Source organism: Pinus tabuliformis, chromosome 3_1 (assembly GCF_031772625.1).
Source record: "Pinus tabuliformis cultivar Carrire ecotype Pingquan chromosome 3_1, CPIR1, whole genome shotgun sequence".
In the NCBI taxonomy this organism is placed as follows: Eukaryota; Viridiplantae; Streptophyta; class Pinopsida; order Pinales; family Pinaceae; genus Pinus; species Pinus tabuliformis.
The window spans coordinates 47,782,449-47,795,821 of record NC_142301.1 but is presented as its reverse complement, the minus strand read 5'-3'; the positions used below and the strand labels follow the sequence as shown (position 1 = coordinate 47,795,821).

The 13,373-nt window shown below is 42.2% G+C and overlaps 1 pseudogene; it reads left to right on the top strand.

Annotated features, from left to right (window-relative positions):
• The first annotated feature begins 10,539 nt into the window (after window positions 1-10,539).
• LOC149185702 (cysteine protease RD19A pseudogene) lies at window positions 10,540-10,896 on the top strand (annotated as a pseudogene).
• Window positions 10,897-13,373: the final 2,477 nt, after the last annotated feature.

Below are 13,373 nucleotides of genomic sequence, written 5' to 3'. Positions count from 1 at the left end.
TGATATTGTCCACTTTGGGCCTAAGCCCTCATGGATTTGCTTTTGGACTTACCCCAAAAGGCATCATACCAATGGAGATATTTGTCCATCCTTATATGCCCATGATCCTCCCCACTTCTGGTCAATGTGGGACTTTGGTCGTATACCCAACACACAGTCTTCACACTAATCCAACGATCATCGCTTGCCCAAACAGAACGAATGTTACGTCCCGATAGAAAGATGGTTTTGTAAAAAGTACAGTGGACCCGCGTCAAAAAATGATTGCATCGGGTGAGATTTACGGAATACCACTTTCACAGCAAAAGCGGTCCGATGAGCTTGGTGGTTTTCTGGAATAGTTTCACGGTTGTTGTTTTAATGCTGTTGCACGGTAGTTGAAAGTATAATTTTAACACTCCCCTTTAATTTCAACTACTGGGTTATCAGTCATACCCAAACACTTCCTCAAAAATTCAAAGCTTTTCTGGTCCAATGGTTTTGTGAGAATGTTTGCAACCTGCTCTTGAGTCCTGCAATGTTTTAAAACAATTTCTCCATTGTTCACCAATTCCCTGATGTAGTGAAACCTTGTGTCAATGTGTTTCGTTCTCTTATGAAACACCGAATTCTTGGATAACGCAATAGCTGAGCTATTGTCACAAAAAATCATTGTTGCTTTCGCCTGCTCTTGGCCTAAGCTCCTTATATTTCTTCTCATCCAAACTGCTTGACATGTTGCTGCTGCAGCTGCCACATATTTTTCCTCTACTGTAGACAATGCTACAATAGGTTGTTTCTTAGAAGCCCATGAAACAGCTCCTGAACCCATGTGAAAAACATAACCGGAAGTGCTTTTCTGATCATCTACACTTCCAGCCCAATCACTATCAGTGTATCCAATTAAATCTGAACATTCTGAGACAGTATATAAAATGCCAAACCTTTTAGTACCTTTAACATACCTCAAAATTCTTTTTGCTGCCTGCCAATGTGCTTCTTTTGGCCTCTCCATGAATCTGGAAATTAAACTAACAACAAACATTATATCTAGCCTAGTTGCAGTCAAATACATGAGGCTGCCAACTATGCTCTTGTACAAGCTAGGATCAAAATCCTTGCTGCTGTCCTCTTTGCTGAGTTTTAATCCCATTACCGTGGGAGTGATTGTTGCCTTGCACTCCTGCATGTTAAATATTTGCAATACTTTATTAACATATTTTTCTTGTGAAATAAAAATTCCATTTTCATTTTGATCTACTTCTATTCCTAAGAAGTATCTCAGCAAACCCATGTTAGTCATTTCAAATTCTTCTTTCATGACTGTTTTGAAGTTTTCAATGAGGTAGTCATCATTACCTGTAAAAATTACATCATCAACATATAACACAACAATTAATAATTTACCATCCTTTTCTTTGATGTATAGGGTGGGTTCTCCCTCACACTTTGCAAATCCATTTTTCAGTAGATAGGAATCTATCCTACTGTACCACGCTCTTGGCGCTTACTTCAGCCCATAAAGAGCTTTCTTCAATCTGCACACTTTGTGCTCATGGCCTTTCTTCTCATAGCCTATAGGTTGCTCAATTTAAACCTCTTCCATTAACACTCCATTTAGGAATGCTGACTTCACGTCCATTTGGTAAAATTTCCACTTGTTTTGTGCTGCTATGGACAGCACTGCTCTCACTGTTTCCATTCTTGCAACCGGTGCGAAAGTTTCCTCATAATCTCTCCCATATTGCTGCTTATATCCTTTGATAACCAGCCTTGCCTTGTGTCTTTCTATCTTGCCTTCAGCATTACTTTTGGTCTTGTAGACCCATTTGACTCCAATGACTTCTTTACCTTTTGGTAGCTCAACTAAATCCCATGTCTTGTTTCTTTCTATGGCATTCATCTCCTCATCCATAGCTTCTATCCATTTCTTATCTTTAATTGCATCTTCGAAATGAATAGGGTCATCAACATGACAATACAAAGCAAACAAGGAATTCATTCCTTCATCATAAATATCACTTAAATTTCTGAATTTCTTACTTCTTTCATTTGGTGTACAAGTGCTTGAAGACGCACTTGAATTTCCTCCTTGTGGTGTGCTAGGAGAAGCACTTTCATTTCTCCTCAAGGGTGTCTCTTGATGTCCTTGTGTTGGTGCTGCTGTTTGGGGATGCATTTCAACCATCTTCTCATCATCTTCATCATGAGGCAAACAGTTTTTAACATTAACTATTTTCTCTATTCTTCCATCCCAAGCTTCCTCCTCAATGAACTAAACATCTCTGCTCACAAAAAACTTCTTGGTGGATGGGATATACAACCTGTAAGCCTTGGATTCCACACTGTATCCAATGAAAATACATTTCTCCCCTTTGCTGTCCAACTTCTTCCTTAGCCGATCTGGAATGTGTGCATAGGCCACACATCCAAAAACTTTCATGTGGGTGACTCCTTGCTTTCTCCCACTCCATGCTTCTTCTGGCACTTTGTTCATGACTGCTTTTGTAGGAAACCTACTCAAAATATATACTGCACAGTGTACAGCTTCAGCCCAATAATCATTTGGAAAATGCTTTGCCTTCAACATGCTCCTCGCCATATCCATAATTGTCCTGTTCTTCCTTTTAGCAACTCCATTTTGCTGCGGGGTGTACCTAGTTGTAAACTGTTTGTGAATTCCATTTTCTCTACAAAACCGTAGGAATTCCTTGGAGATATACTCACCTCCTCTGTCAGTCCTTAGAACTTTGATGCGCAACCCACTTTGATTTTCCACAAGTGCTTTGAAATTTCGAAATTTTTCAAACACTTCACTTTTGTTCTTCAGGAAATAGACCCAAGTTTTTCTTGTAAAATCATCAATGAATGTTAGAAAATATTGGCTGCCTGCTAGTGATGGAGTTTGCATCGGTCCACATAAGTCTGAGTGGACAATCTCTAAGGGTGCCTTTGCCCTTATGCTTTTCCCTGATGGAAAACTTTCTCTGTGTTGTTTCCCCAATATACAACCTTCACAAAGGCTGTCTGGTTTCTCTATCAATGGTAATCCTCTTACCATTCCTTTTCTTCTCAACAAGTTAATACCTCCAAAGTTAAGATGTCCAAATCTCAAGTGCCACAACCAATTTTCATCCTTTGGTACGCTTTGGAAAGCCTCTTGGGTAACTGCTGCAATTACTTCTTTGTTTTTCAAATCTGCCCTTATTCTGAGAGGGAACATCCTATTCCTTTTGACTCAGTTACCGGAGAATCCACAGTATGAACATTTTTATGCCAACGTTTCAAATCCCAACTGGGATCCATCATCATTCATAAGCCCTGATGATGGATCCCAATTGGGATTTGAAACGTTGGCATAAAAATGTTCATACTGTGGATTCTCCAGTAACTGAGTCAAAAGATACAAACCACAGATCTCTTAAATCCAGAATCCTATTCCTTGTCATCTTCACTTCAACAATACATCGTTTGCTGGGTGCTCTATCCATGATGGTGCATACATCATTCACAAAGAAAACATTGTAACCCTTTTGAACAAGCTGTCCAATACTCAAGAGGTTACATCTCATTCCAGGAACATAATAGACATCTGCTATGGTTTTCTTTTCACCTTTCTTTGTAAATATTTTTACTTCTCCTTTTCCCATAACAGAAATTTTACTATCAGTCCCAAGTGTGACTTGTGATTTCACATTTTGATATAAAGAAGAAAACAGGGCTATGTTTCCTTTCATATGGTTATTGCAACCGGAGTCTAGAAACCATATATCATCACTATTTGTTTTAGCCATATTACAAGCTAACAGCACATTATCTTGGCTGATATTTTCTCTAGTGATATTTGCACTAGATCTATTGTTCATATCATGCTGCTTCTTCCTACATTCATTTGCATAATGCCCATATTTTTTACAATAATAACATTGGACATTAGATTTTTCATACCTTTGTCCTTCAACATGATGTTGTCCACTTTGTTGGCTGCTGCCTTGGCCTTGGTTCTGATTTGGATTGCTGCCTCTTCCTTGAGCATTTACTGGACTGTTTCTTCCACCTCTGTTTTGGCTTCTGCCTCTTCCTCTCTTGCTTCCTCTGCCTTGACCTCTTCCTCTTCCAAAGGAAATCTGGGTCTTGAAGGCTTGCTCTAGAGATGAGTTTTCATTTCTACTCAACCTCTGCTCATGTGTTATCAGTGATGCATGAAGTTCATCAACTGAAAAGTTTGAGAGACCATTTGTCTCTTCTATGGTGGTGACTATCACATCAAACTTTGAGGGTAGGACCCTCAATATTTTCTCCACAGTCCTCCTTTCTTCAAGAGTTTGTCCATGAGATCTTATTTGTGTGACCAGACCAATCACGTGTGTGAAGAATGAGTCAATATTGTCTGACTCCTTCATGCACAGGTTCTCAAAATCTTTCCTCAACAACTGTAGTTTTGATGTCTTCACTTTCTCCATGCCTTGATAGGCTGTCTTGAGGGTTTGCCATGCTTCTTTGGATGTCTTAGTTGCTGCTATCCTTGGAAACACACTCTGGTCCACTGCTTGATACAAAAATACAAGGGCTTTTGAATCCTTCTTCCTATTGCTCTTCAACAGATCCTTCTCTGCCTGAGTTAATCTATTAAACTCATTTTTATCTGATGGTTCTTCAAAACCATCCTTAACTGATTCCCATAAATCTTGTGAGGCAAACAGGGCTCTCATGGTTATTGCCCAATAGTCATAGTTTTTCCCATTAAACTATGGGAGCTGAGTATTAAAAATACCCATGCTAGTGCTGGTGCTGGCCATTCTTGCACTCTAAACTATCACTGTGTATTTAAAATAACTCACTGTTTCTTCAGCAGCAGCAATCGAGCATTTCCTTTCTCCTTACTCACACGCTGTTGCTGCTACTTCATTTCATTGCCAAACAAGACATCAAAACATCCACGGTGCTCTGTTCATGTTTCTACCTTCATCTTCGTTTTCGCACTGCTATGTGTTCCACCGTTTCATTACGAAATGGTCAACACCACTAAAAAAAATATAACACATACAATGCATATGCAATACATAAAAAAAATAACACGTAAATACGTTTTACTATGCCCATACCTCCGTAAGGAATAAAAAACATTAAAATTAAAAACCTTTTACCAATACTCTACGAACACATTTAATTTTATTTATATTTTACCGGCGGTCAACCAAAAGTTTTACGCAATGTCATGTTGCAGGCTTTTATGCAGCTTTGGATGCAATCAATGGTGGACAGTCTTCACATTAATCCAACGATCATCGCTCGCCCAAACAGAACGAATGTTATGTCCCGATAGAAAGATGGTTTTGTAAAAATTACAGTGGACCCGCATCAAAAAATGATTGCATCGGGTGAGATTTACGAAATAACACTTTCACAGCAAAAGCGGTCCGATGAGCTTGGTGGTTTTCTGGAGTATTTTCATGGTTGTTGTTTTAATGTTGCTGCACGGCAGTTGAAAGTATAATTTCAACACCCAGCTATGGGCCTATGTACTACTCATCTGCATTCTGTTGATTCCATGCTGAATTCCATGGTTTCACTTGTAGGTTGAACCAGATAAGCAGAATAAATTGCGATTTTCAAGCCTTCTAGCTAATGTAATTGTGTCACCCAACATTTATGGGCTTTTGACCGGTGGCCTTGGTCTTGAGACAACACTCGTTTATCCAGGTTCTTCAGCGCAACTTAGCGTTCCAGATCCACTGCTATTCCCGCAAACCAGTCAGGCCAGCAATCTCCCTGTTTCCCCCTCAGCGGCGAGCATGATGCTGAGCACATTTGACATATGGAGACCGCCATGTAAAACGTCGAGCCAGCCCGTGGTTGAGGGTCAGTACAGATTGAAGAGAATCTTAGCAATCTTGAGGAATATTCATGCAGAAAGATTGGGACAAATCTCAATGTTTGAGAATGAAAGACCAGCAGGGGGAACGGTTTCTAGCGGTCAAGTTCATCATCTGATTTATGAGCATAGGAGGAGGGAGAAATTGAGAGAGAGCTTTGGCGCATTGCGTCGATTCATACCTAGTGGTGCAAGGGTACGTTCCATGAAAATTAAATTTGTTGTTCTAATGAAATGAAATTTTATGGCCATCCATTGACCTTTGGATTTAATCTCTATAGCTATTGAAAATATATGTAATAGCCAACATTTATTCTCAAAAATTCAAGTTAGAAGTACCAAAAACAATGAGTTGTTGTTAATATATTTGTAGAAAGACAAGGCTTCCATATTGGAGTATACGAGAGAGTATTTAACTAGTCTCAAATCACGGGTAGAAGAACTTAAAGAGGAACAAACAGTTGGAATCAGAATTGAAGAAGTTCCCACCTGCTCAATCTCAAGACACCTGTCACGCCCCTACACCTGCGGTAGTCTTCCAACCGCTTATAGCGAGGTGCGGCACCACCGAACGCTTTCTTTTCACCAATACTAACATTCATGGACTACGCCTAATTCACTTGTCCTTACTTAGTTTGTGTTTCGCAACCAAGTAAACTTGCATTTAACCTTTATACCAATGAACACCCATACTCATTCATTATCCACAGCAATTATAAAAGACAATAACAATTGCACAGTATAAAGGGGAGGGGCAACTCCCGAACAAGTCTGCCCGAATATATATTATAAGCAATCTTTCTTCATAATACAATCATACAAGTAATGCTTGGCAAGCTCCAAGCCAATACTTAGAATATTTTACAACATAGGCAAAATCAGCCTTTTACAATCACATGTGCACACCTTGCACAAAGGATGAGTGCCCACCCGGGTCACCAAGACATCCTTGCCAAGTCCTACACAAAACTACACTTTCGACCGAACGTTGGGCACACCTTGCCCACGCCTTCACCCAACCTCCAAGTGCAATCTTCCCTTGTGCGCATTCAAGACAAGCGCATGAGCTATGCGCTCAACACTTGTTTACCCCTGCGCCTTTAGAATCTGCGCACTTGTTGAATGATGCCAAGTCGAGTTCGTTGCTCCAAATGAATCCAACGCATGTGTATTTATATGTGTTTTAGTGTGGAACCACTTGTGGGCGGTGGCACTCCAGCCGACCCCCAAACCATGGCTAACACATCCTTCAACACGCCTTTCATATGTCGGCCTTGCCCATCGCAAGTTACTCCAACCGTGGGTATAAGCCATCGTTCATCGTTTCATAAGTTTTGTCTTTCGTCGCATTTCTTTGTCGCCACGCCCGCCCGTCATGCAGCCCTCGCCCGCCCGTCGTGCAGCCCGCGCCCGCCCGTGCGCCCGTCATCCACCGCGCCCCCATCGACTCACCCGGCGCCCAACCGCGCCCGCGCTCGTGTAGAACTCGAGGACCTTACATCCTCCTCCACCTGAAATTGTTGTCGTCCTCGACAACATACCATCCCGGTAGCCATCCACCAAGATCATCATTATCCATGATGTCAACTCCTCCACATAAGGCAAACATCCCTGCAACATATGTAGAACTCCATCTCCATCATGTTTCACCTTAGTGACCAACTGCCACCAAGATAACCATACCAAGGTATACACCTCTGCGGTATGTCCACCATCAGATATCATCTCGATCCATGATCATCGACTCTTCTGCCACAATCTCCACTGTAACATCTTGTGTCGACCTCATCATGTGTCACCATGTGAACCTCTGTTGTGATACTCCAACAAAATGCTAACACATCTCTGCACACTTCGCGACCCCATGTCTGAGAGTCACGCTCAACATGAGAGTGAACATCTCATGCCATCATCAGTTGTTCCTCAAACATCTGCCACATCCTTGACTCATCAATAATCTATCTCCATAATCCATGCTCAAGTCCATGGAAACTCCATCTATCTGCAACATGTTCGAACCATGGTTTTGTTGCACAAGAGTGTACAACTTCTCCACTAGCTCATACATCCCTATAACAGCATTTGCACAACATCCTTTGCTTCGGCACTCCCCATAGAATGTCCATGAATGACACCTCTACACATGCTCCCGCATAATGTCCCTGCATAAATGTCATGCTCCATGTCTCCAACCTTATGTCCATGACTCTAGTTGTCCATGATGTCCAACCCATGTAGAATCCATCCCAACATCTGGTCATCTGCACCCAAGTCTGCAATCTGTCATAAAGAAGCCTCCTTCAAGGCCCCTTGCAAAGTTGGTGTGGTTCCTTCCTATCAAGGCCTCCACACCAACCTCCCTCCAAGGTTGTTTATAGAGAAAGGAGGGCCAGGAAGTTTCCTCCCTCACTCTCATCTACCCATGTGTCAGATTGATGTTGTGTCCTCAAGTATCTATGCACAGTCTCAATCTCCTCACATGTACATCCAAGCTCACCTAGCTTGTCCTTTGTCAACTGAAAGTCATATATGCCCATAGCATATCTACAAAAGTCCACTATCCCAGCAGGATCTCTACCTCCATAATCCTCATCAACCACTGCCTCCGAAGTAGTACTCAGACTCCCTTCATTTGCAACTCTATCATGAAGATTATCAGTAGAAGATGCTCCCAACAAGTGTCTCCATGTTCGTGAGGTTGTCTTCTCACCTCCTTCATTCTTCTTCCTGGCTCTTGCAACGAAGTCCACCAACTTCCTTTCCTTCGTTGTTTGAGTCACACTCCCAAGTCCTCTTTTCTCCACATCCTCATGCTTCACATTCGGATCTTTGGGATACAAAGTCATAGAAGTCATCCTTGGTCTATACCCCAAGCAAATCCTTCTATTCATCGGTACCATCATGGTTCTCCCTTCAGCCGTGATCAAGAGAATGTCCCGGTCCACCATTGGTATGGCTTGTGCATGCTCCATAAAGTCCAGCCCCAACACCATAGAATGATCATCCATGTCCACAACCCTCAAGTCCAACTTTCCAAACCACGATCCTACTTTCACCTGAGTTTCCTTCAACACACCATCAACAGCTCTAATGGTAGAGTTGACTGCCTTGAAAGCACTCCATTCCCTCTCCATCTTTGCTTTTTTCCCAAAAGACTTTGCTGCCTTCCTGCTTAAGAAGCTATGAGTAGCCCCCGTATCCACCAAAGCTGCAAATCTCTTGCCCTTCACGGTTACCTGCACAAAACTTAGCTTCAAGGAATCACCTCCCTTTGTTGGCTTCTATGGTTGTAATTTTCTATTTGAGTTTGTTCCTACATAATAGGAATTAGCTAGAATATAGTTTCTCCTAGTTTAGTGTGTGGTTGAGAGAATCTCTCAACCACACTACTGTACGTCGAAGATAACATTCCTATCTTGAGACTATTGATTGTATAAATATGTGTGTAATTTCCTCATTCAAATTAATAAAATATATTATTGTTGTGTGCTATTTTATCTTGGTATCAGAGCCTGAGAGCCAAGCCCCGCGTGGGCTTGGCTGCTCCTGGGCTGAAGAGAATAAAAGTTTTGTGAGTATTTGTTTGTCCATCATCCGCTGTCTGAGACCTGTGGCTGTGTTGAGCGAATAGGCAGACTTGGGGCGAAGAAGGATTTGTTTGCCTCCATTTGATTACCCGGAGTTTTGGTTTTCTGGCGTAAAAAAAATAACCGTAGCGGAGAAATCAACCCCTTACGAAACTCTCATTGATCTGGTTTTAATGGAAGCGACGAATTGTCTTTAATCGGATGGATGATTTACCTTCAGTTTGCATCGGAAGCAGAGAAATCGAAGTGAGGGGAACCAATTGAATGTTCTGAATTGTTAATTGCTGTAATGGCCAAGGTTTTTCGGGCTTTGTTGGCGGTGGTTCTGTGCGTGGCTGCTTACTGCAACAGTGACTGGTATCGTGTTGATGGATGCGTTGTGTGTTGATGGAGCCGAAGAGTAGAGGGCGTGGTTGTCATGAATACCTAAAGAGGATCTGTGGAACGATGTCGTGGATCTAGTGATCTGCCTGTGGTGGATCTGCATGAGGCGTGACGTATTTGCCATTCTGCAATCGTGTATTCACAGACAGATCTACGTGGATATCATAGGCAGAGGATTGCTATTCATCAAATTTACCTATTTGGGATGTTTGAAACGTTTAATTGGCTGAATTGTTTAAATATGATAGCGAATTTTGGTCGGTGGGAAGCCGATCTTTTTTTTCTCAGCTGACGAGGATGTGCAAGACTCCGCTGACAGATTGGAATCCGCATACAGAAGTTGGGTGTCTGCTCGGAATGCAATAGACACAGATCCAAGTTACGGTGAGAATTTGGACAATTCAGTTGATATTCTGAGACGGGAGCTACAGACCGCCCTTGGCACAGCCAAATGGCAGCTGGATGAGTTTGAAAGTGCTGTAAAGTCAAGTTACCTGGGGAGAGATGTAGATGCAAGCGACAGGCATCAACAGTTTGTTATGGCCATCCAGAGTCAACTATGTGGCATAGAAAAAAAAACCATGAGTGATTCAGTTATTGATGAAGGCAAGAAACGTCTCTGATGGGTACAACTTGATGATCACAAGAAGGATGATTTGGCCTTGTTTCTTTGTGGACCCTACGAGAATAACAACAACTCTTTGGAATAACAACATGTTAACACAACAGCAGAAATGGTGGACTGTGTGCGATCCTTCGGACGCAAGATCATGTGATTCTGGTTGCAATGGTGGGCTAATGGCAAGTGCTTATCAGTATGATCTGAAAGCTGGTGGATTGGAGAAGGAAGATGACTACCCATATACTGGAAAAGACGGAACTTGCAGCTTTAACAAGAAGAAAATTGTGGCACATGTTTTGAATTTCAGCGTTGTTCCTATTGATGAAGATCAAATGGCTGCAAATCTGGTGAAGAATGGACCTCTATCAGTGGGAATCAATGCTACATTTATTCCAGGGTTACGTGCTTCCGTTTTCATGGTGGAAGCTATGGCTATTTGCGAGCCCTGAATTTCTCATGAGCATTGGTGACGGGAATGGGTTAAATCTAGCTGCTCGCGGTGAGAGTGGGCGTGGCAACGGGATGCCATCTTGCGGAGCTTTGCAGGGAGGAGTACCCGCTGTGGTCGAGGCTCATACTGTGGGTCATAGCGGAAATTGCTCTCATCGGGGCTGATATTCAAGAGGTTATCAGCAGCGCCATTGCGTTAAGATTCTCACTAATGGAGCCCTTCCCCTCTGGGCAGGAGTGCTCATTACTGGTCTCGACTGTTTTACTTTCTTATTTTTAGAAAACTATGGAGTGAGGAAGCTGGAGGCCCTGTTTGGAGTGTTTATTTCATTAATGGAAATTTCATTTGCATGGATGTTTGGTGAAACAAAGCCCAGTGGAAAGGAATTGCTGCTAGCAGGCTGTCAGTGTTGTTGGATGTGTTATTATGCCCCATTCGAAGTGGTCGGTATGGCAGAGCCGTAGATGGTTGTGACCGTGATCAGTCTGCAAGTCCTATGTATCGTAGGCGTCCAGTGAGGGACAGTCGTAGGCTGTTCAGAGAGATGGACCAGAGTTTCTTCCACATTTGACAAAATTTGCAGGAATAGGGATCGGAGAGATCCAGGAATCCGGAATGCGATGGAGGACTAGACCATGGAGTCTTGGATTATTATTTTGAAGGGAAAATTGTGTTATCTTCGTATGGTTGTGTGCCTATGTCTGGATCATCAGTGTTTGAGTGCACTGCATTGAGTCCAAGTGAAAGGTCTTCAATCCGTTTTCTTTATCAGTAGACCCCTCACAGGTATCGTTGGTGGAAAATAGTTGCTGTTATGTTTCGGAAATAATCATCTTTGGGCAGAGATAGAGAAATTAAATTTGAAGAGTTTATGTTTTATTTTCTTGGAATCATGTTTAAATATTATTGAGCCTTATTGAGCCTAGCTAACTCAATGTAGGCAAAGTTATTTTGTTAGAATTTGCAACCCTAACGAATGACAGGATAAGCATGGAGTTCCAAGAAGTTATTTAAGCAGACAAGGATGCCCAAGATGTGAACAATGAACAGATGAGGCAAAGCAGCAGTGACAACATTTATGGTGGACAACAAAGTAGATTTTTGTTTGAGTGAGTGTGGCTTGTGGAATAGACTCCCTAGCATGTTATTGTAATAGTCATTGTATGTACCCAGAAACTCCAAAATGTGGAATCAGATGTAAGATTTTTAAGGGCATCTGAAAGTTCGTGGTGATCTTAAAACCACTTTGTAATGGTTTATGGTGAGCCTGAAACCATCTTTTGTCACTGTAAAGTGATGGTTTGTGGTGAGCCAGAAACCACATACAGAGCCTTAATGGTTACAGGACTTGCCCGGTGGTGGCACATTTAAGTTCCGGATTTTCCCACTGGTGGTAGATCGGACTTGCCCAGTGGTGGCATATTGAAGTTGGCGGATTTGCCCGGTGGTGGCATATTGCCTGAGTGGCTAGTGTGTACACGAGAGCTTTGTGCTCAATTGAGCAGGTGGACTGCAGAACACCTGGCTCGGACTCAGATGATTTTTTCTGAGTAGAAGGGGATTGACGCATTTTTCGCGCTGACAGTAGCGCCAGGAAGGCCAACTGGCGCGTTTGTTAGGCCATTAATCGCGCCAATGGGCGCGGGTTTTTTCGTTCAGGATCGCGCCAATTCACCTTCAAGGGGATCCGTGGGATCAGAGAAGTTGAGGATCTGTCTGAGGGAGGCAGATTGTGTTTTTTGGAGGTTTTGTACATGCAATTCGCCTGATGGTGGTGGATTTGACTATCATGACAAGTAGTCATTAAGAGGGGGAGTTGGAAATAATTAATTCCTACTTGTCTATGGTTGTAATTTTCTATTTGAGGAGTTTGTTCCTACATAATAGGAATTAGCTAGAATATAGTTTCTCCTTATTTAGTGTGTGGTTGAGAGAATCTCTCAACCACACTACTGTACTTCTAAGATAGCATTCATATCTTGAGACTATTGATTGTATAAATATGTGTGTAATTTCCTCATTCAAATTAATAAAATATATTATTGTTGTGTGCTATTTTATCTGGGTGGAGCCACCAGCAACAGTGGGTGCAGGCACTAGCAGAAGCCTGCGACAACAGGGCTCCACAGGTAGTGAGGGCAGTGACAGCTTGGTGACAGTTGAAGTATCAAAGATTGGAGGCAGTACTAATACAGCTTCTTCTGATGAAATGGCAAATATAGAAGTGGTAGTCGACAGCCTTAGAAATCCGACTCATTTGATGATTGCTCTACTTCTGATGAAATGGAAAATATAGAAGTGGTAGTGGACAGCCTTAGAAATCCGACTCATTTGATGATTGCTCTACTACATAGTCTAGGAGAAATGAGGGTTCCTCTTCTTTCCATGGCCACGTCCACATCGCATCATGAACCCGATCCATCACACTGGACATATCGAATGACTGCAACCATCAATTTGCAAGATCATGTAAGA